Below are 23,434 nucleotides of genomic sequence, written 5' to 3' on the forward strand. Positions count from 1 at the left end.
AAGAAGCCCCCCCCCCCCCAATGTTCCCTTTAAACTTTTCCCCCTTCACCCTTAACCCATGTCCTCTGGTTTTTTTCTCCCCTAGCCTCAGTGTAAAAAGCCTGCTTGCATTCACTCTATCTATACCCATCATAATTTTATATACCTCTATCAAATCTCCCCTCATTCTTCTACGCTTCAGGGAATAAAGTCCTAACCTATTCAACCTTTCTCTGTAACTCAGTTTCTCAAGTCCCGGCAACATCCTTGTAAACCTTCTCTGTACTCTTTCAACCTTATTAATACCCTTCCTGTAATTCGGTGACCAAAACTGCACACAATGCTCCAAATTCGGCATCACCAATGCCTTATACAACCTCACCATAACATTCCAACTCATATACTCAATACTTCGATTTATAAAGGCCAATGTACCAAAAGCTCTCTTTACGACCCTATCTACTTGTGACGCCACTTTTAGGGAATTTTGTATCTGTACTCCCAGATCCCTCTGTTCTACTGCACTCCTCAGTGCCCTACCATTTACCTTGTATGTTCTACCTTGGTTTTGTCCTGCCAAAGTGCAAAACTTCACACTTGTCTGTATTAAACTCCATCTGCCATTTGTCAGCCCATTTTTCCAGCTGGTCCAAATTCCTCTGCAAGCTTTGAAAACCTTCCTCACTGTCCACTACACCTCCAATCTTTGTATCCTCAGCAAATTTGCTGACCCAATTGACCATATTATCATCCAGATCATTGATATAGACGACAAATAACAATGGACCCAGCACTGATCCCTGTGGCACACCACTAGTCACAGGCTTCCACTCAGAGAAGCAATCCTCCACTACAATTCTCTGACTTCTCATTGAGCCAATGTCTAATCCAATTTACTACCTCACCATATATTCCTAGCGACTGAATCTTCTTAACTAACCTCCCATGTGGGACCTTGTCAAAGGCCTTACTGAAGTCCATGTAGACAACATCCACTGCCTTTCCTTCATCCACTTTCCTGTTAACCTCCTCAAAAAACTCTAATAGATTTGTTAAACATGACCTACCACACACAAAGCCATGTTGATTCTCCCTAATAAATCTCTGCTTATCGAAATACTTGTAGATCCTATCTCTTGGTACTCCTTCCAATAATTTACCTACTACTGACGTCAAACTTACTAGCCTATAATTTCCCGGATTACTTTTAGAGCCTTTTTTAAACAACGGAACAACAGGAACATTGCTGAACATTTTCTACCTAGTGTTAGTCGCGTACACATCATGCAGCCATTAGATGCTACACCATGCTTACAGCAAATAGTTTTTCAATAGTGTCATTTGCGTGTGTGTGTATTCAAAAGCAGTGATTTTTGTCACTGATAGTTGGCAAGTAATAAACAGCAAGACAATTCAGAACTGTTTTGCTAACTGCGGTTTCAAGCATTCACTGCTTTGATAGCTCCAATTTGCTGATCAAATTTGCAGATGTCACGACATTGATTGCCTTATTTCTAGCAGTGACAAGACAGCCTACAGAGGGTATGTTAACACCCTGACATGGTGGTGTCAAGATAACAACCTCTCTCTCGATGTCCAAAAACAGAAGAGCTGGTGGTAGATTACAGGAGGGACATAGACAGGCTCGTCCTGATCAACATCAATGGGTCTGCAGTTGAAAGGGCGAGTAGTTTCAAATTTCTCGGTATACACGTCACCAGAGATTTCACCTGGACTATGCACACTGGCTGTGTGGCAAAAAAGCATAACAGCATCTCTTCCACATCAGGCAACTGAAGAAGTTTGGCATGAGCTCCCAAATCCTCAGGACCTCCTACAGGGCACCATGAGAACAACCTGACTGGCTGTATTACTGCCTGATATGGGAACTGCACCAACCTTGATCACTGGGCACTGCAGAGAGTGGTACGGACAGCCTTGTGCATCTGTGGATGTGACTTCTTCCTGTTGAGGACATTTAGAGCAGCAGGTGCATAAAGAAGGCCCAGAAGATCATCAGGGACTCCAGTCACCCCACCGTAAACTGTTTCAGCTGCTTCCATCTGGCAAACAGTACCTCAGGATCGAAGCCAGGACCAACAGGCAATGAGACAGCTTCTTTCTACAAGCCATTAGATTTACAAATTCACATGTCTGTACATTGCGAAGGAGTCATAATGCAAATATTTTTATCCCCTCAAGTTATGGGACGGATGTAAGATTTAAATAAATTCATTTTATTCAGGCTTGGAAAAGTCAGAGGCAGCCAGTAGTGAAAATGAAACTATTTCACTACTTCAAGTTAGGAAATATGAAGAATTTGAAGGTATCGACGATCACCTTAAATGTTACAATTAAAAGGAAGATTTGGAAGATGCATCCTCAAAAGCAGTGTTTGAAGACAGTCTACCATCTGCACTAAATTTGTTCATTTACAATCAAAAGAACACAGCTATGTACACTGAATACGTTCTGGATAACTATTAGGATCTAATACACAGCTTTATAGTACTGTAGTAGTGTTTGTGGTGGTCTAATTTATTCTGTATTTCATTTAAATACATAATTTGTTACTCAGTAAAACAGTACCTTTTTAAAGTAATTCCATGAAATTTTGGCGAATTGGGGCAGCTACTTAATTGGGCCAAAATGTACTGGTTCGGATGTGTCCCAATTAACCGGAATCCACTATGTATTTTTGGTATATGCTTTTTTCCATGAATTAGCAGATTAAACTGAAATCACTTTAATTGAGTCCTTTCGAGACTCCATGATGTTTGCTCAGTGGGATGAGTTAACTAAATGCTACAAACTTCCATTCATTCAATCCACGCACAGATTAAAATTTCTGAAAGGCTAACCACGATTTCATTAAAATGTTAGTACGATTAGTAGCTTAAAGATCTCTTGTGCTTGAAATATCATTTGACAAATTTAGTAGAATGAGCACATGGTAGCCTCCAACCTAATGGCATGAACATCGATTTCCCCCAACCCCTCTCTCCTTCGCATTCCCCATTCCCGTTTCCACCTCTCACCTTATCTTCTTAACTGCCCATTGCCTCCCTTTGATGCTCTCCTTCCATGGCCTTCTGTCCTCTGCTATCAGTTTCCCCTTCTCCAGCCCTTCATCTCAACTTCCCAGCTCTTCACCCTTCCCCCTCTCCTGGTTTCACCTACCACCTACCACCTTGTACTTATTCCTCCCTTACCCACCTCACCCGGCCTTCTTATTCTGATTCCTCATCTTTTTTTTTTGCAGTCCTGATGAAGGGTCTTGGACTAAAATGTCAACTGTTTACTCTTTTCCATAGATGTTGCCTAGCTTGCTGAGTTCCTCCAGCAATTTGTCTGTGTTGCTGACAAATTTAATATGTCTTTTTGACTAATATTAAACTATGGTGAAAGCATTTTATAACAAGTTAAATATAAGCACGCTCACAGGTTCAATGTAATTTTAATGATTTCAGTATCTAGCGAATTCTAATTACACTATTGATTGGGTGTAACTTGTTGCCGTGGGTTGGTGCCACCAGATAAAGCTAACCTGCACAAAGCCTGTCTGCACCTCTTAAATGAAAGGTGCATTTTAGTTTGAGCATTTGGTAGTCTTACAAGTTAGTATGATTTTTTTTTTGAAACAGTAAAGAATAAGAGAATGTGGAACTAAAGAGAGCTCCAAGATTTTTGAGCACTATATTGGAGGTCTTGAGTTTGACGTGAAATTGTTGAGATCATTAAATGATTTCCAACTATGCTGTTAGAGAGTCAATGAGCAAAGGAAGATGTGGGTGATTTGGAATCAAACATTTGCAAAGACTGAATAAGGTCTGTGAATGTCACCATCAGATGCATTGCTGATCTCCGACTCATTCACCACAGCCCCATTACCCACTGACTGATAATTTTTTTCAGTTACATCTCAGATGCATCACTCCAACCTCATTACCTTTTGCACTTTTTGTAAGTTTTATCCACTTCTTGTAGCTTGAACACGCTGCTGGAAGTTGAACTGTGTCATCCAGATCCAGACACAGTTACAGATTCACAACTACTCTTGCTTCTGTCTTGTGATAAGGGAAGGTCTTCAACCAGAAGCAGGAGAAATAATCAAAAGGAAGTTAGGTGCCCAGGTATATTCAAACCTTAAGCAGAAGGTGCTGACCTTTTTAGGTAGTAGAGTTGAAACACTGAAAATGAAGAATCCATGTATCTAATTCTAATTCTCCTTTTCAGATCCCATTTTCACCCATACTTGCATTCTCTTCAGATTTACCAGCCATATTTGTTGAACAGTGTACTAGTTATGCTATCCTCTTCTTGTGCCATAGCTGTACCCTTCTCCCTACAAAAGGACATAGCAATGGCACAAGAAGAGGATAGTTTAAAAGAGGAACATTGTTAGAGTAGCTAACTAGCAGTTGGATGATGGGTGTGTCTTATTGTTTTCAGATATAGCGATCAGATACAGAGTGTTGACGCTAAATTGGAGCACATTAAAGATTTATGCTGAGCTACTGAATATGAGTAGCCTACAAGTCGGAAGTATGATGAGGAGTACTTAATGGGATGTAATTTCTTTGACGGGCAGAGAGAGACCCAGCTTCAGCTTTGCAATGAGTTTGGGGTCTGTTACTAGCATATAAGACCATAAGGCATAGGAGCAGAACCAGGCCATTCAGCCCATTCCATCATTGCTGATTCTGGATCCCACTCAACCCCATACACCTACCTTCTCGCCATATCATTTGTTGCCTTGACCAATCAGGAAGCGATCAACTTCTGCTTTAAATGTACACACGGACTTGACCTTCACCGCAGTCTGTGGCAGAGTATTCCACAGATTTACTGCTCTCTGGCTAAAAAAAATTCCTCCTTACCTCTGTTCTAAAGGATCGCCCCTCAATTTTGAGGCTGTGCCCTCGAGTTCTGGATACTCCCAGCATTGGAAAAATCCTCTCCATATCCACCCTATCTAGTCCTTTCAACATTTGGTAGGTTTCAATGAGATCTCCCTTGTATTCTTTTAAATTCCAGTGAGTACAGGCCCTAAACTGCCAAATGTTTCTCATATGTTAACCCCGTCATTCCCAGGGTCATCTTCATGAACCTCCTCTGGATTCTCTCCAATGACAAAACATCCTTTCTGAGATCGGGCCCAAAACTGTTGACAATACTCCAAGTGTCTAGTGTCTTATAAAACCTCAGCATTATCTCTTTGCTTTTATATTCTATTCCCCTTGAAATAAATGCCATCATTGCATTTGCCTTCTTTACCACAGACTCAATCTGTAAATTAAACTTCTGGCAATCTTGCATAAGACTCCTAAGTCGCTCTGCATCTTTGATGTTTGAATCTTCTTCCCACTTTGATAATAGCGAGGGAGATCTCTCTATTGTTTACCAAAATGCTTTCTCATACACTTCCCAACACTATTCCATCTGCCCATTCTTCCAATTTGTTTAAATTACATTGCTTCCTCAGCAGTATCTACCCTTCCACCTATCTTCGTATCATCTGCAAAACTTTGCCACAAAGCCATCAATTCCACTATATAAATCATTGACAAACAATGTGAAAAGCAGTGGTCCCAATACTGACCCATGAGGAACACCACTAGTCACTGGCAGCCAACCAGAAAAGGCCTCGTTATTCCCACTTGCTGCCTGTTGCCTGTCAGCAGTTCTGCTATCCATGCCAGTATCTTTCCTGTAACACCATAGGATTTTATCTTGTTAAGCAGAGGTAGGGAACATATAAGTGGTGGTCTACTCGCATTGATTTCAGTTTTGGGGCCATGGATCATCTGATAGCCGGGGCCATGGATCATCTGATAGCCAGTGCCATGGATGCAATGTGTCTTGCAGAGCATCACAGTACCCCATCGATCTGCCCTCAGCTCATTATGAGTATTGGTGAGGCTTTTTTCCTGGGGAATTGGCAGTAGTTAAATAGAGCACAAACTTGCTGGTGTCTCTCAGGAAGATGTTATTCTTTGGAGACACAAGAACACAAATAATGGATTATAGACTAGAAAACTGCAGGAGAAACTCAGCATCCACAGAGGGTGAAAGACATTGTTTTGGGCTGAAATCCTTCCTCTAACAGTCTGACTGTGTTAGTGTTGATACCTCAATTCTAAAAATTCCGCCAGTATTCTTACTTGCTACCTGGCAGCTGAGTAAACATTTTTGCTACAGATAAAACTTCTTGGGACAGAAGTAGTTGAAATCAAGGCCATCTGGAGACCTCTGCTTAAAATCAGCAGTCTTCTTCCAGCTCTAAGGGTGCTTTAGGAGTACGAAGAAGCAAAGGGGATTAGGTGATCTGTTGGCTGTTTCATGCTATAGGATAATATTTCTTTTGTACTCTTGGTTTGGAGTGTTTTTTTTGTATTCTTTCTAAATGAACTCATGAGCTCAGTAATAAAGGGGGTGAATGGCATAAACTTGATGATTACTCCCAATGTGTTTTGCAAAAGAAACAAAAAGGTTTTCTCTTCCCTACCCCTGTTTTGTTTCCTAGAATGTTCAGTGTATAATTGTTTGCAATCTTGGTATCCGTTACTTCAAACTTGTTTAGGAATCCTACTAATGTACTCACATCTGGAATCAGTTAGGTTATGCAGAAAGATTTGGCAGTACAGTATTCTTCAGCATCTTTTGCACTTATTAACTTGGTAGTTTAAACCTGCTAGAACTGCGGGAAAAACGGGAAGAAATCAAATACTAACAAACGTACAAGGGAAGATCCCTTCAAATAGTTTTATGCGTTGTTCATTCTCTTGAGTGTGCATTCAGTCATGTGAGGTTAAGAGACAACAGAAACCAATTTTGATTTACCAAGTGTGGCATAGGATTGACACTACTAGACTATAGGATGATAAAATATAAGAGCAGAATTAGGTCATTTGGCCTATTGAGTCTGGTCTGTCATTCCATTATGGCCGATTTATTGTCCTTCGCAACCCTATTCTCCCTGTAACCTTTGACACCCTAACTAATTAAGACCCTATCAATCTCCACTTTAAATATATCCAACATCTTCTCAATCACTGAATCGGTCTAACTGGCCTATAATTTTCTTTTTTTCTGCCTCCCTCTCCTTTATTTATCTTTTATATTTATACATCAGCCAGCAATGAAATACCAACAACAACCATAATTATTCTTCAAGAAACTTCTGCTAAAGCACGTGAGGAATTTCACATTTATATTCTGGAAGGAAATAGTACCATCAAATCTTTGTAGAAGATCCTTGAAGGCAGGTTTGCTAGAGCTATTGGAGAGAGTTTAAACTGATTTTTCATGGGGATGGGAGCTGGAATAATAGTGCTAAGGAAGAGGCAGTTGGTATACAAGTAGTATCAGTGTGTGAGTCTGTGATGAAGGTCAGGTAGATGATAGGGCAAGATTGCTGTCGGTGGGATGAGTTGAATTGAAGTGTAACATGGGGGCAAAAATCAAAAAGGATAATGAAATCAGGACTGAAAGTGTTATATTTGAATGCACACAGTATATGGAATAAGACAGATGATCTTGGTATGACTTTGTGGGCATCACTGAGTCGTGACTCAAAGGAGATTATAGTTGGGAACTTAATGTCCAAGGATACACATTGTATTGAAAGGCCAGGCAGGTAGACAGAAGGGATGATGTGGCTCTTGGTTTAAAAAAAAATGAAATCAAATCCTTAGAAAGAAAGGACATAGTAAGATCCGTATGAGTAGAGTTAAGAAACTGCAAGGGTAAAAGACTCTAATGGGAGCTTATACAGGCATCCAAAAAGTACCCAGGATATGTGGTACTAATTACAATGAGAGCTAGAAAAGGCATTTAAAAAGGACAATGTTATGATAGTCATGTGAGATTACAATATGCAGGTAGATTGACAAAATAGGTTGGAGCTGGATCTCAAAAGAGGGAATTTGTAGAATACCTACAACATGGATTTTTTTTACAGCAGCTTGTAGTTGAGCTTACAAGGAAGAGCAATTCTGGATTGTGTGTAACGTACTGAACCAGACTTGATTAGGAATCTTAAGGAATCGTTGGAAAGCAGTGATCATAATATGACGGAATTCACCCTACAGTTTGAGAGGGAGAAGCTGAAGTCAGATGTTATCAGTATTACAGTGGAGTAAAGGGAATTACAGAGGCATGAGAGGGGAGCTGGCCAAAGTTGATTGGAAGGGGACAATAGCAGGGAGGACAGCAGAACAACAATGACTGGAGTTTCTGGGAGCAATTTGAAGGCACAGGATAGATGCATCCCAAAGATGAAAAAGTATTCTAAAGGGAGGATGATGCAACCGTGGCTGACAAGGAGAGTCAAATTAGCATAAAAGCAAAAGAGAGAACATATAATAGAGCAAAAATTAGTGGGAAGTTAAAGGATTGGGAAGCTTTTGAAACAAAAAATGGAAAGCAACTAAGAATCCTTAAGGAGAGAAAAGATGAAATATGAAAGAAAGCTAGCTAATAAGAGGTTACAAAAATAATTTTCAGATGTATAAAGAGTAAAAGAGGCAAGAGACCACTAGAAAATCACATCAGAGATGTAGTAATGGGAGACAAAGAAATAGTAGGCGAGCTAAATAAGTATTTTGTATCAGTGTTCACTGTGGAAGGCACCAGCAGTATTCCAGAAATTCAAGAGCAATAAGGAGAAAAGTCACCTGGACCAGATGGACTATAGCCCGGGGCTCTGGATAGAGGTTACTGGAGAGATTATGGAGGCGTTAGTAGTGATCTGTCAAGAATCACTAGAATGGTTCCGGGGGATTAGAAATAGCAAATGGTTCTGGAGGATTGGAAAATTGCAAATGTCACTCCGTTCTTTAAGAAGGGAAGGAGGCAGTAAAAGGAAAATTATAGGCCACCTAGCTGCAAGGCATTCTACAAGTATGTGAAGAGCAAGAGGATAAGATGTGAGATAATAGGACCAATTAAGTGTGACAGTGGAACAGTGTGTATGGAACCCGAGGAGATAGTGGAGGTACTTAGTGAATACTGAAGCAAAGTATTCTCTAAGGAAAAGCACCTTGGTGATTGTAGGGATGCCTTACAGTGAACTGAAAAGCTTGAACATGTAGACATTAAGGAAGAGGATGTGCTGGAGTTTTTGGAAAGCATCAAGTTGGAGAAGTCACTGGGACCAGATGAGATATACCCCAGACTATTGTGGGAGGTGAGGGAGGAGATTGGTGAGCCTCTGGCGATGATCTTTGCATCATCAATGGGGACAGGAGAGGTTCCAGAAGATTGGAGGGTTGCGAATGTTGTTCCTCTATTCAAGAAGGGAGTAGAGATAGCCCAGGAAATTATAGACCTGTGAGTCTTACTTCAGTGGTTGGTAAGTTGATGGAGAAGATCCTAAGAGGCAGGATTTATGAATATTTGGGGAGGCATAATATGGTTAGGAATAATCAGCATGGCTTTTTCAAAGGCAGGTCGTACCTTACTAGCCTGATTGAATTTTTTTTGAAGAGGTGACTGAACACATTGAGGAAGGTCGAGCAGTAGATGTAGTGTATATGGATTTCATCAAGGCATTTGATAAGGTGACCCATGCAAGGCTAATTGAGAAAGTAAGGAGGCATGGGATCCAAGGGGACATTGCTTTGTGGATCCAGAACTGGCTTGCCCACAGAAGGCAAAGAGTGGTTGCAGATGAGACATATTCTCCATGGAGGCTGGTGACCAGTGGTGTGCCTCAGGGATCTATTCTGGGACCTTTACTCTTTGTGATTTTTTTATAAAAGAACTGGATGAGGAAGTGGAGGGATGGGTTAGTAAATTTGCTGATGACACAAAGGTTAGGGGTGTTGTGGATAGTGTGGATGGCTGTCAGAAGTTACAGTGGGACATTGGATAGGATGCAAAACTGGGCTGAGAAATGGCAGATGGAGTTCAACCCAGACAAGTGTGAGGTGGTTCATTTTGGTAGGTCAAATATGGTGGCAGAATATAGTATTAATGGTAAGACTCTTGGCAGTGTGGAGGATCAGAGGGATCTTGGGGTCCATGTCTATAGGACACTTAAAGTTGCTGCGCAGGTTGACTCTGTGGTTAAGAAGGCATATATTGCATTGGCCTTCATCAACTGTGGGATTGAGTTCTGAGAAGTAATGTTACAGCTGTATAGAACCCTGGTCAGACGCCACTTAGAGTACTGTGCTCAGTTCTGGTCACCTCACTATAGGAAGGATGTGGAAGCCATAGAAAGGGTGCAGAGGAGATTTACAAGGATGTTGCCTGGATTGGGGAGCATGCCTTACGAGAATAGGTTGAGTGAACTTGTCCTTTTCTCCTTGGTGTGACGGAGGATGAGAGGTGACCTGATAGAGGTGTATAAGATGATGAGAGGCATTGATCGTGTGGATAGTCAGAGGCTTTTTCCCAGGGCTGAAGTGGCTAACATGAGAGGGCACAGTTTTAACGTGCTTGGAAGTAGGTACAGAGGGGATGTCAGGAGTAAGTTTTTTACACAGAGAATCGTGAGTACCTGGAATGGGCTGCTGGCGACGATGGTGGAAGCGGATACGATAGGGTCTTTTAAGAGGCTCCTGGTTTGGGTTAATGGAGCTTAGAAAAATAGAGGGCAATGGGTGACCCTAGGTAATTTCTAAAGCAAGTACATGTTCGGCACAGCATTGTGGCTGCAGGTTTTCTATGTTTCTAGCCTCACCTTAGTGTTTAGGAAGTTGTTAGAATCCATCAATGTCCATTATTAAGGATGAAGTCTCAGGGTATTTGGAGGCACATGATAAAATAGGCTAAAATCAGCATGGTTTCATTAAGGGGAAATCTTGCCTGACAAATCTGTTGGAATTATTGAGGAAATAACAGGCAGGATGGACATTCATTACCTGGATGTTAATAACATCGAGTTAGTGGATGTTATTCACTTGGATTTTCAGAAGGGCTTTGACCAGGTACTTTAGCATATGAGGCTTCTTAACAAGATAAGAGCCCATGCTGTTACAGGAAATATTCCAGCATGGATAGATGATTGGCTGATTGGGTGGGTGTAAAGAGGGCCTTTTCTGGTTGGCTGCTGGTGACTAGTGGGGTTCCACAAGGGTCAGTGTTGGGACCGCTTCTTGTAATATGTTCAAGATTGAGATGAAGGAATGATACAAAGATGGGTGCGGGAGCAGGTAGTGTTGAGGAAGCAGGGAGTCTGCAGAAGGACTTAGACAGATTAGGAGAATGGGCAGATGGAATATAGTGTAGGGAAGTGTATGGTCATGCACTTTAGTAGAAGAAATGAAAGGGTTGGCTATTTTCCAAATGGAGAGAAAATGGTAGGAATAAAGCTGTAGTCTATTTTCTAAATGGGGTGCAAATTCAAAGATCAGAGGTGCAAAGGGACTTGAGAGTCCTTGTGCAGGATTCCCTAAAGGTTAACTTGCCCGTTGAGTTTGTGGTAAGGAAGGCAAATGCAATGTAGCATTCATTATGAGAGGACTAGAATATAGGTGCAAGAATGTAATGTTGAGGCTTTATAAGGCATTGGTTAAAACACACTTGGAGCATTGCGAGTAGTTTTAGGCCATTTATCTACGAAAATAAGTGCTGGTATTGGAGAATGTCTAGAGGAGGTTCAAGAGAATGTTTCTGGGAATGAAAGGGTTAATGAATAAGGAGCGCTTGATGGCTCTGGGCCTGAATTTGCTGGAGTTTAGAAGAATGCGGGGGGTGGGGGGAGGAGTGGTTGGGATCTCATTGAATCCAATTGAATATTGAAAGGCCTAGATAGAGTGGATGTGACAAGGAAGCTCTTGGGTACTTGCTGCACCCAATAATGTGGATGTTGCAGACATTTTTGCAATATACAGTTGCTCTTGGAATGATGTACTGGAAATGAATTTGGGCAGTTTTAATTTTATCTTTAACTTTTTGAAATTTAATAATGTTGAATTAATAAAATACTGATTTGCCTTTGGAACCAAAAGCTGTTATTTAAAGCAAATGGACATTTAATTGCAGATGAGAAACACACCACCGTCAACATAAGCATTTCAGCTTTAATGCAATGCCTTTTTATAAGGCTACAGTCTTTGACTTCCTTCCAGTTTATGGTGTGTTGCAGGCCGTCTACCAGAATGCATTCCTTAATAAAAGAATGCTTGGCTGTCCAGGCTTAGTGGGAATGGATTGAGTTGTGAGGTTGTTTGGCTGAATCCCAGTGTCATTGGCTGTTTAAAAGTCTGGGAGGGCTATGAAAGGATTGTTGCTCAAAGGGGTGTTGTCAGCTCAGCACAAATATGACTTTTTAAAAAAGTAGACATTTTTCTTGTTATAACTTAGCATGTAAGCATCTAGTAGTTGGAGGTAGGGAAACTATACTGAGGCAAATGCTGGAGTATAATTGATATTTTTCAATTATTTCTGTTAGTACACAAACTTGTTCTTCAAATAGCTTTGTCCCATCTTGCAATTAGTCACTCGTGACATGAACTTTTTCAATGTACATGTTGATTTTTTTTCCTATATGTTTTCATTTCTCTCTCTATAGATAACCTCCGTAATCTTCATTTACTTTCTCTTTATCAGATCATGAGTGATTATTCTTTAGCCTGCCAGGCCATATGCTTTGAAGTACCATTTCAAAATCTCTTCACCCTATTTTTAAGACCTTTCTTTAAGCATAACTCTTTGTGCTATGAAAATCAGAAAACAAAACTGCAGATACTGGTAATCTGTTTAAAAAAGAAAGAAAAAGCTGAAAAAAAAACTCAGCAAGTCAGGTAGCATCTATGGGAATAGAAATGGGGAACGTTTTGGTTTTGATATCCAACATTTTAGTCAGTCCATCCTTTGGCCTGGGGTGAGGCATTACCTGCAGTGTGTAGGAGTGCACTGAGACATTTTTAATATTTTAAGATGGCATGCGTGGTATTCTGTCATGGATTATACACAATAAAGCTGAAAAATGTTGGAAATAAGCATTTTAGGCAGCATCTTTGTGTGTACACAGATGTAGAGTCAACATTTTTGGTTAATCTTTTATCAGAACTGGATGGATTGGAAGTCAATATAGAACATAGAAATCTACAGCACATTACAGGCCCTTCAGCCCACAATGTTGTGCCGACCATATAACCTACTCTAGAAACTGTCTAGAATTTTCCTAGGGCGAGGTTTGAACATGAGGAGAAATGGGTAGGAGCTCGTGGTAGCGAAACATGAGATAAAATGGAAGGCAAGAGAGATGCAGTGACAAATCAACTATTAATCCAAGGTATTTGTCTAAAGGAAGGGTAAATACAGAATAGCTGTCTGTCATTGCTTTGTGTATGATATTCAAATATTGCTTTGTGTATAATAATCAAATATTTTGCCTTTGTGTGCCCATTCACTTTGAATTGTTAAATAATTGTGGGGACTGGGGTACAAAAAAATTGCAAACCCCTCATCTTTGTCTTCATTTTCTTTCAGTTTGTATCCAACTTAAAAAACTGTTAAGAATACTAAATTGGAGTTTAATTTTTCCACCAAGCAAAAAAAAAATCAGAACTGTTAATGGAATCTTTGGTTTTCAGGTTCTGAAAGAATTGTTCAGTTTTCTAAACTTAGCATTTGTTTTTCAAATGTTGATGCAAGATAAGCTAAAGGTCGTGTTTTTCATTTGCTCAATTTCAATCACAGCTGCTTAATGGCATTTTGCAGTTATTTCTCATTTCTGTCGTCCTGATAATACCTATCTTATTCATCCTTGGATCTTCTTGTGCTGCTTAAAGCTGTCCATTGGTTAGTCACCTTAGTCCATTTTTGTTGATAGTATTTCGTCAGAAAAATATAATGGGGTATCTTAATGAAACTCCAAAAAGAAACTGCAGAAGCTGTAATTCTGAAATCTGAAAATGCTTGCGTCATTAACTCTTCAGAACTGTGAAGAAGAGAAAGGAAGTTGATAAACACATTTCAGGAAAAAATTGAGAGGGATGGATAGGCCAAAGATCTTGAAGGTGATACCAGAATTGTCTTGGAGATGAGCTGTAAATATGAACACCTTTAGATGGGTTAATGACAGCAATCAGGGAAAGAGAAGATAGTTGGAGAGTGTAAAGAGATGCAAACACAGTGTGCAGGATGTGCCAAGCCGATCAGGCTGCATTAATAGAAAGAAACTAACCCATACGAATACAGGTTTGGGAGGTTAGGAAGTGCCTTGACCCAAGATGGGGTGTTATTTCTTAATCTTGTGTTTAGGCATTTGGGCATTAGGAAGTTCAGTGGACTGAAGACACATGTTTAGCAAAGCATTTGTCCAATATGTGATAGGTGTTCTTACTTTGAAGAAACCAAATACAGATTTGTTACATCATCTGAAACCTTTGACAGACTTCTAATGCACAGTGGAGAGTATCCTGATTGATTGCCTTATGGCCTGGTATAAAAATGTTGATGGCCAAGAATGGAAAAGTCTACAGAAAGTGGTGGATATAGCTCAGTACATCACAGCCAAATCCTTACCCACCACTGAGCACATCTACAAGGAGCTCTGATATAATAAAGCAGCATCTATTAGCAAAGACCCCCACCACCATCCAGGCCACGCTCTCTTTTTGTTTCTACCATCAGGATGGAGGTACAGAAGCCTTGGGTTCCATGCCACCAGGTTCAGGAGCAGTTATTACCTTTCAACAATAGTACTTCTGAACCACTGTGGATAAATTCACTTTCCTCAAATCTGAACTAATTCCATAACCTAGTATTATTTATTTACTTATTTTTAAATTTGCCCAGTTGTCGTCTTTTGCACATTTTATATAACTTTTCATTGATTCTGTTGTATTGTTTTCCTGTGAATGCCTCCAAGGAAATGAATCTCACTGTAGTATATGGTGACATATAGCATCCCTACTTTGATAATAAATTTACTTTGAACTTTGAAATGCTGCACAATTTGTTGCCCTGTTATCTTTCATTCTTCTCATGGGACCCCATAGAAATCCTAATGCGTAATTACAAGACTTTGTTTGTCAACTATGTAGGCTCCAAAGGCATTTAGCAGATTGGGTAGAGTGCAGCTGTTCTAACAAACACCCTTACTGGTAACCACACAGGGAGTTATCTTGTATGATGTCTCTCTCCCACGCCCCCAGTCAGTTCAATAATGATGTTCCAAAATCCTTTACAGTATCAGCAACTAGCAAAACATACAATCTTAAAGTGATTAAACTAAGCGCTTTACTAAAGATATGACACCTGATGGTCCCCAGATCCAAACTAAGCAGAGAAGCATGAATCGGTAACTTACTCCTTTTGCTTTTACCGCACCCCCGTCCACGTGTCTAGTTACCATATTAAATGCACAACCCAAAATACAATGGAGATAGAAGACAGGTGCATGGCTCCTATAGTAGTGTTGAGATAGAGAATCAGTTACAATCGTAATTGTGTGGATTGTCAGAGGCTTTTCCCCAGGGCTGAACTGACTAACATGAGAAGGCACAGTTTCCAGGTGCTTGGAAGTAAGTACAGAGGAAATGTCAGGTAAGTTTTTTACATAGAGTGGTGAGTGCATGGAATGGCTGCCGGCAATGGTGGTGGAGGCAGATATGATGGTGTCTTTTAAGAGACTCCTGGATAGGTACATGGAGCTTAGAAAAATAGAGGGCTATGAGTAACCCTAGGTAATTTCTAAAGTAAGGACATGTTCGGCACAGTGTTGTGGGCCGAAGGGTCTGCATTGTGCTGTAGGTTTTCTATGTTTCTAACTGCAAGTGCATCATCAGAAGAACTATGTGTTTCTCTAGAAGGGTGAAGGGAGGAGGTGGAAGGAGAGGAGTGGCATAGAAAAATGAGTGGTGGTTGAGAGAGTAGTCCAGGGGGTTCCAAAAGGAAGTTCCTTTTAAGGGTGAGAAGAGCAGGATACGTGTTTAATGGTCAGAGGTAATTGAAGGTTGCATAAGTTATGAAGGATGAACTGTTAAATATGGAGGATGTTCAGGTATGACATGCAAAGCAGCGAAGCTCTGTCCTAGATGAAAGAAGCTGATAGGTGATTCGGGGGAAGTAAATGAGATGCAGTCAAGCATAAATAATTATGGTGAAAGAGAAATCATTGTTCAGAAAAAAGGAAGACGTTTCAGACAACACACACAAAATGCTGGAGGAACTCAGTAGGCTAGACAGTATCTATGGAAAAGAGTACAGTCGACATTTTGGGCCAAGACCCTTCATCGGGACTGGGAAAAATAGATGCTACCTGGCCTGCTGAGTTTCTCCAGTATTTTGTGTGTGCTTCTTGGATTTCTAGCATCTGCAGATTTTCTCTTGTTTATGATGAGACATTTCAGAGTTTCTTCATGTAAAGCCTCATCAGAGCAAATGTGCCAGAGACAGAGATTCTAGTGAAGTCCTCGGAGAAGCAAGATGGAACCACAAATGGTCAAGGTAGCAGTGCCAGTCTGTTAGCTCAAAATCTATGTTGTTCTCTAAGATAACGCCAGATCCAGAAAGAGAAGGGAAGAGGTAAAGATATAGACCATGTGAATGTGAGAGCAGAGTAGAAAATAATGGCCAAAGTAAGGAAATTTAAGTACTACATGAAAAGGATTATCTCACCTATTTGTGAAATCTAGACTCACTGACTCTATTTTCCTTGCAGAATTGTCACCCATCTTCAATGCAACCATGTCCATTAACTTTTCTGCTATGTTCACTTGATTTAATTTGTCTGTGCTATCTCTACCAGCTTGACAAGTTCTGCAAACTCTCACTACTCCAATGAGCTTGCTATCAGCATTGAGTAATTTTATCTCCCCTGTTTTTCTGAATCTCTACCCTCTACATCTTTTGAAAGCATGCCTTTTTGCCTTCTCTAACCCTCCAACACACTTAGTGTTGAATTCCATTCTTCCCACAAGCTATGTATATTCAATTTGGTTTGGAAGTAACTCGGAAAATGTGTAGTTGGGATGGTTGATGGTTGGGTTGAGTTGTTTGTTACCATGGTGACAAAAAGTTTGCAAATGGATTGCCAAGATCAGAGAACAACTCAACCCAACTACAATTAGTCTTTAAGTTAAAAGACAATACAATTTCCTGTGGCTGTGCTTTAGATATAGCTGAAGGGTTGTGCTTCAATTTTTTAAAATTAAGATTCGAGATAATTTCAGTAACTGTCCAAGTATGAATAGTTAGCAGTGTTCAAAGTACAGTTAACATTTGCCTTGCCATGTGATAACAATTTTTTGTTTGTTTCCAGATGTCTACCTTTTGTGCTTAAGACACACATTGAAGGTCTGTGAGCTAATGGACACACCTGAGATTTCTGTCTTGATGGATGCGAACAGAAGAGTTGCATTTCATGTGGTATGTCACATTTATTTTAACTGCAATTATTTTACCAGTGATTTGTTGTTAAAGATTTATCAAGTGTCAGTTTACCATTTTGCTTGCTTGTAGTGGGCATTATAATTTGTGCAGACTTCAAAGCCAGTTCCAGTTGAATGCACTGAAGCTTCCTAGCTGATATGTTAATCTATGGAATACCAAGCAAAATTTAGAATGCAGTCTATCACCAGATTGCAGAGTGATTCATTACTAATTTCTCAATGTGAATAGATATGAAACTACAAATTGCTGTATAGATGAATTGTCTTTGTTCCCTACGCTATTGCCTTTTTCGTAAGCATTAATATGAGCATATTAAAATTCATGGTGATCTCACATTTGAATCATAAACATCAAACTTTGAAGTTCAAAGTACATTTATTATCAAAGTATGTATACTATATGCAACCTTGAGATTTGTCTCATTACAGGCATCCACAGAACAATGAAACCAAATACAACCCATTTTTTTAAAAAAAGACTGTCAAATACCCAGTGTGCAGGAAAAAGAAACAAATTGTGCGAACAATAAAAGTAAGCAAATAACATTCGGAAGTGAAGTTCACGAAAGTGAGTCCACAGACGTGAAGCCAGTCGTCACTGCAGCCTATCCAGGAGCTTGTTAGTTGTGGGCCACAGCTCAGTTCAGTGGAGAGAGCAGTAAACTTTGGCCCTGCTGCTTCAATACACTCATGAGCCTGGGACCAGCCCCTTGATTTGTCCCATACTCGATCTTTCCAATTTGGCCTGGTACTTAAATCGGTTAAACCTCTGCTTATCCTTTGCTCTCAGAAGAAATTATTAGGGATGGCAGGACCTTCCATATACATGAGTTGTAATATTTGTCTTTGACAGTCATAATCACAGCATAATGCTGACTGGTCTGGCAGATGTAAGTTTTCTGAATCTAGATTCCCATCATTTTGCACTCGTGTTACTAGCATTATGATTTATTTTCAGTTATATTAATTATGTCTGATAAGACATCTAGTTAACTACGGACAAGAAAAGAAGTCTTTATTCAGCAAGGGCAGGAAGACTTTCCTGAATGGTGTTGTTGGTGTCCATTGAATTCCAGCTTGGAGGCAAAACTCATCATTTGGGGTTGCATAACATTCAGGAATGTGATACAGTTGCAGCAAACAGTTGTGTTTTGATTGTTTAATGGAAGGATGTCTTTTCAGATCTCATCCTCAAGGAAATAGGTTTTGCAGATTCTTCTGGAATTCTCAGGCATGATGAGAATCAATTGATAGGTCAAATGGCTTGCAGTAACTCCTTGTCCAGATTTGCTCAGAGTATCCCCTTGGGTGTAATACTGAAGGACTACAGAGGGCTTTATAATACTCGGGCATTGCTTCAAGTTGACAAAATGGTCCATATTGGTGAAATAATTCCTATCTTTCACCTTCTTTTTGATTTTAGTGGATGAAATTGTTGGAATCAGAAGAATGACTGCATAGTAAGAAGGGAGTAGATATTCCCTCTCATTTTCAAAATCTTTATGATAATGACTGTTTTTGAAATCTTGTCAATGTGAAGGTGATCTAAATGTTAGAAGTCCAGAACTAGAGAAATATAAATGTTTAACATCTACTTTGGAATCATATTTATCAGTACTTTTATGGCACATTATCTCAGTGTCTTTACGTACTGGGGCAGCAGCAGTATTTCAAAGAACTTGGCAATTTATTACTTTGTATATCAGCTACTTAAAACCTATTAAAATTTACATTTAATACCACGGCATGATCTATGCTAAACAGTACCATATAATGTAAGCTCACCTGTATGGTATCCCAGTGATCTACAGTGACAGACCTGAGCCCACATCTGTGTTGTCTACCTCAGTGTTATGTTGTGGCTGACCAGTGTCTGACATTGCTATACTCTATTTTTGTAAAGTTGGAAATGACTGCTCACCAAGTCTGATACTATTTGGACTCAACTTGAGCGTTTGTTACACCAAACATGACAGCAATGTATGATGGGGGGGGGAGGGGTGTGTGTATTTCAAGTTTCTGTATCTCCTCCCTGATCGTAGCCACGAGGAGAGGGGATTTTCTGGATGATGGGAGTCCTTAAAGATGGATGCCGCTTTTTTGATGCATTGCTCCTTAAAGAGGCCCTAAATGCTACGGAGGCTAGTACCCATGATGGAGCTGACTAGATTTACAGTTCTTTGCAGCTTATGTCCATCCTTTGCAGTGCCCCCTACCCCATCCCCCGTGCCATACCAGACAAAGAAGCAGCCAGATGGAATGCTTTCCATGGTACATCTGTAGAAATTTGTGAGGGTGTTTGGTGACATTCCAAATCCCTTCAAAATCCTAATGAAATATAGCTGCTGTTGTGCCATTTTTGTAACTGCATCAATATGTTGGGCCCAGGATAGAACTTCAGAGATGTTGACACCCAGGAACTTGAAATTGCTCACTCTCTCCACTTCTGATCCCTCTCTGAGACTTGTGTGTGTTCTCTCGTCTTATCCTTTCTGAAGCCCTCAATCAATTCTGTGGTCTTATTGACATTGAGTGCAAGCTTGTTGCTGCGACACCACTCAACCAGCTGATATATCATGCTCCTGTACGCTGCCTTGACCCCATCTGAAATTCTGCCAACAATAGTTGTATTGTTAGCAAATTTATACATGGTTTTGAGCTGTGCCTAGCCACACAGTTATGGGTGTAGACAGAGTAGAGCAGTGGGCTAAGCACACAGCCTTGAGGTGAGCCAGTGTTGATAGTCAGTGAAGTAGAGAAATTATTTCTGATCCGCACAGACTGTGGTCTTCAGGTGAGGAAGTCGAGGATCCAGTTGCAGAGGCCCAGATTTTGGACCTTTTTGATTAGACCTGTAGGAATAATGTATTAAATACTGAGTAACAATCAATAAATAGCAGCCTGACATGAGTATTTGTATTGTCCATGTGATTCAAGGTAATGAATGTGAATTTAAAACTGTTCTATGATGCTTAGTTTTCTTCTCCGGAAGTAAGCATTTGTTAATTGTCATTTGTGGTGGTGTGTTAGTTTAAATACGTGGTTATATCTCCTTAAACTATGTTCTGTCAGTGGTTAATAATTTTTCAGCACACAAACAATGCACCAACCTATTCAACTGTGTTACACTTGATTGTAATTGACATTAGTTTATTCTAAAATTTTCTTTCTGAAAGCATGAGATCTGTGTTTTTTAAATATTCTTTTAGACACAGGAAGGAATTTGTGTTATTGTTAGTGAAGCATGTTAGGAAAGGAACATCTTTGCTTATTTTTGAGTTTCTGTTATCTTGGGGATCTTGGCCTTCACTACAGTGAAGCGTAATGTGGAGAAAGTTTTTCAAGATTCAAGATTGTTCATTGTCATTCTTCGGTACAGGAGTGGAAAGGAGAACAAAGTGATTGTTACTCTGGATCTGATATAGTATAAGAAAAGCAATAAGCAAAAAGAATACAATAATATCAAAAACTATTTTTGATACTATTTTTAAACCCACAATCCTATAAAACACAATATACAAATAACTTATGTATATAGACTGATTAAGTGTACATAGTGTGACGCTAGGTGACGTGTATGTAGTGGTAGTGGATGGAGGAATTGATCAACCTGATGGTTTGGAGGAAGTAACTATTTTTGAGTTTAGTGATTGTGGTGTTAATGCTGCGTTGCCTCTTCCCTGATGGTAGTGGGACAGACAGTCCATAAGCAGGGTGGGTGGGGTCATTCACGATATTACTGGCTTTTTTTCCAGCACCTTTCTGTATGTATGTCCTTGATGGTGGCTAGGCTGTTGTCAGTCATGCGTTAGGCAATTTTAAATACCTGCCTGCTGCAGTGCCGTTTCCAGCACACAGTCATGCACCATGTAAGGATGTTCTGTAGAAGGTCTTGAGTACTGGTGTGCCTTGACCAACTCGAGAGAGTAGAGTCATTGGTAAACTTTCTTGACTCTGGAGGATAAGCTCTAGAATCATGAGTGTTTGTGTGAGATGCACACTTCCCAAGAGTTTAAAACTGCTTAGTGTTTAAACTGCTGTACAGCAGACATGATGAAGAGTGTGAGTGATGTGGGTTTTCCTAAAGTCGATAACCATCTCCTTTTATTGACATGGAGGAAGAGGTTGTTTGCCTGGTACCAGGCCTTGAGCTTTTGTTTCCTGACCCAAGAGAATTTTAATAAGTGATTGGTTTATTGTCCAAAATTCAGTGTCTACCAATTCTTGGTGATTAGGGTTAAATATCAATAAATCAAAGCATTGAGTTCCTTTTAGGATCTTTTGAGAATTGTATGTTCTTGCTCTCCCATGATGCTAATGTGCAGATTTGCTATTTCTAACCCCGTTCCAAGAGAAATTGAATGGGTAAATGGGATGGAGATATGTCTGTACCAAAGGAGGTGTAAGGTGCTCCTTCCCTCCACTAGCCTGCAGGTCACCCTCAGGCAAAGTGTTGCACCTACCTAGGCCCTCCACCACTTGGTCAGGGACACCTGAAGCCATGGGAGCAAAGAGGTGGATGGCCGTACAAGCAGCTGGTGCATATCACAAGTCTGGTTATATGACCACTGATGCTAGGCAGACAATATCTGAAGAGTATTGATAATGGCTGGGGTTACCCATCTTGTGAAGCAATTCTCAGAAGAAGGCAATGGCAAACCACTTCTGTAGAAAAATTTGTCAAGGACAATCATGGTCATGGATAAGACCATGATCATCTATGTCATATGATGATGAAATGAAAGGACATTGCGTTAATTTTGTGGGTTTATTTACACTCTTCTAACTTTCTTGCCCATCTTGATCAATTGGGCTTGCGAACAAATAATTCTGTGTGCACAATATTGCATGTAATGTATGTATATGTTGTGTGTGTCTGTGCATTTGACTTTGCAAATAAATCTGTATGCAGATGCAAATAGCCAAGATTCTGACTTATTTGTGTATTTATAACATACACCTAGGCAATGCCTCTAATAAGAAGTCTTTACATTTTCAGTTTGCTCATGTGTAAATAATTAGGGATTCCATTTACAGTCTTGTAACCAAACAGTTAAATCTTTGCAATGGTGTTTTGTCCTGTTTCAATTTGGAAGATGTTAGTAAGCATTGTTTTCACTTGAGTGAGATTTTACATCACAGTGTGTAATTACAGTTGTATCAGCAGTTTGAAATGTATGCAGATACACAGTATTGGAAAAGGCCTTATAGTCAATTGTTCTTATTTTTTCCTCCAGCATTGGTGCTGCTGATTTCCTTAACTTACTCCCAAACGTAGCTGATTGATACCCCTTATGGTCCAGAAATCAGTTGATCTTAATCTTGAGATTACACAATGATTGAGATCTCATTTCTCCAGTTTAAGGGGGGAAAAAAAGAATCAGAGCCCTGTCAACAAAAAAAAATTCATCATCAGTGCCTTAAGTAGTCAAATGCTTAATTTCTGAGACACTGTGACCCCTGTTCCCGGAGCAGCAAGATGAAACTGCCTTTAATTGAATGAGTTCTCAATTGCTCTAGAATACAATCGACTGGTCGATCTTTGAGACTTTCCCAGTAGATCTGAAAAAAATGAAAAATAAATACACAAATACTGTTGAGAGATTGTGTCTGGGTTGCGGGGTTTTATTTCCGTTCTTTCTGCCCAGTGTGCATGCGTATAGCTTCCCCGCCACACACTACAGTGTACTTCAGTGGTCTCCAACCACGAGGAAACGATATGATTTAGCGATATGAAATGATATGAGTCAGCTGCACCTTTCCTCATTCCCTGTCACACCCACTGTTGAACTGAACGCACGTGAGGTCATTAGTCACCTAAATGCAGTGATGCCCTTGTGCTAGGGATCACTGGCTGGCCTCGGGTAACTGGTTGCCTCGCGCGGCTGGCGGGAAGTGCAGTTGGTACTGGCCTGGAGCGCAGACAGATGGGCGCCGCCTCTGAACCTGTTTAGCACACCGAATGTTCGTGGGGAACCCGGTGCTAAAATATTCGCAGACGACCTAATTCGGGCTCAGGGTTTCGTAAGTAGCAGAGCAGCGACCTCGCTGCGCTCTACTGAAAGTCATCCCTCGAGCCAAACTTTTGTCAGCTGATAGAT

At 40.2% G+C, this 23,434-nt stretch overlaps 1 protein-coding gene across 13 annotated transcripts in view; it reads left to right on the forward strand.

Annotated features, from left to right (window-relative positions):
- Positions 1-23,434, forward strand: part of atxn1a (ataxin 1a) — a 478,304-nt gene that overhangs the window by 166,436 nt on the left and 288,434 nt on the right. For all 13 annotated transcript variants that reach the window (XM_073023948.1, XM_073023935.1, XM_073023940.1 and 10 more), the window contains one exon: positions 17,204-17,310. The gene's annotated coding sequence lies outside the window, so the exon portion shown is untranslated. The remainder of the gene's footprint in view (positions 1-17,203; positions 17,311-23,434) is intronic.

Source organism: Hemitrygon akajei, chromosome 20 (assembly GCF_048418815.1).
Source record: "Hemitrygon akajei chromosome 20, sHemAka1.3, whole genome shotgun sequence".
Lineage (NCBI taxonomy): Eukaryota > Metazoa > Chordata > Chondrichthyes > Myliobatiformes > Dasyatidae > Hemitrygon > Hemitrygon akajei.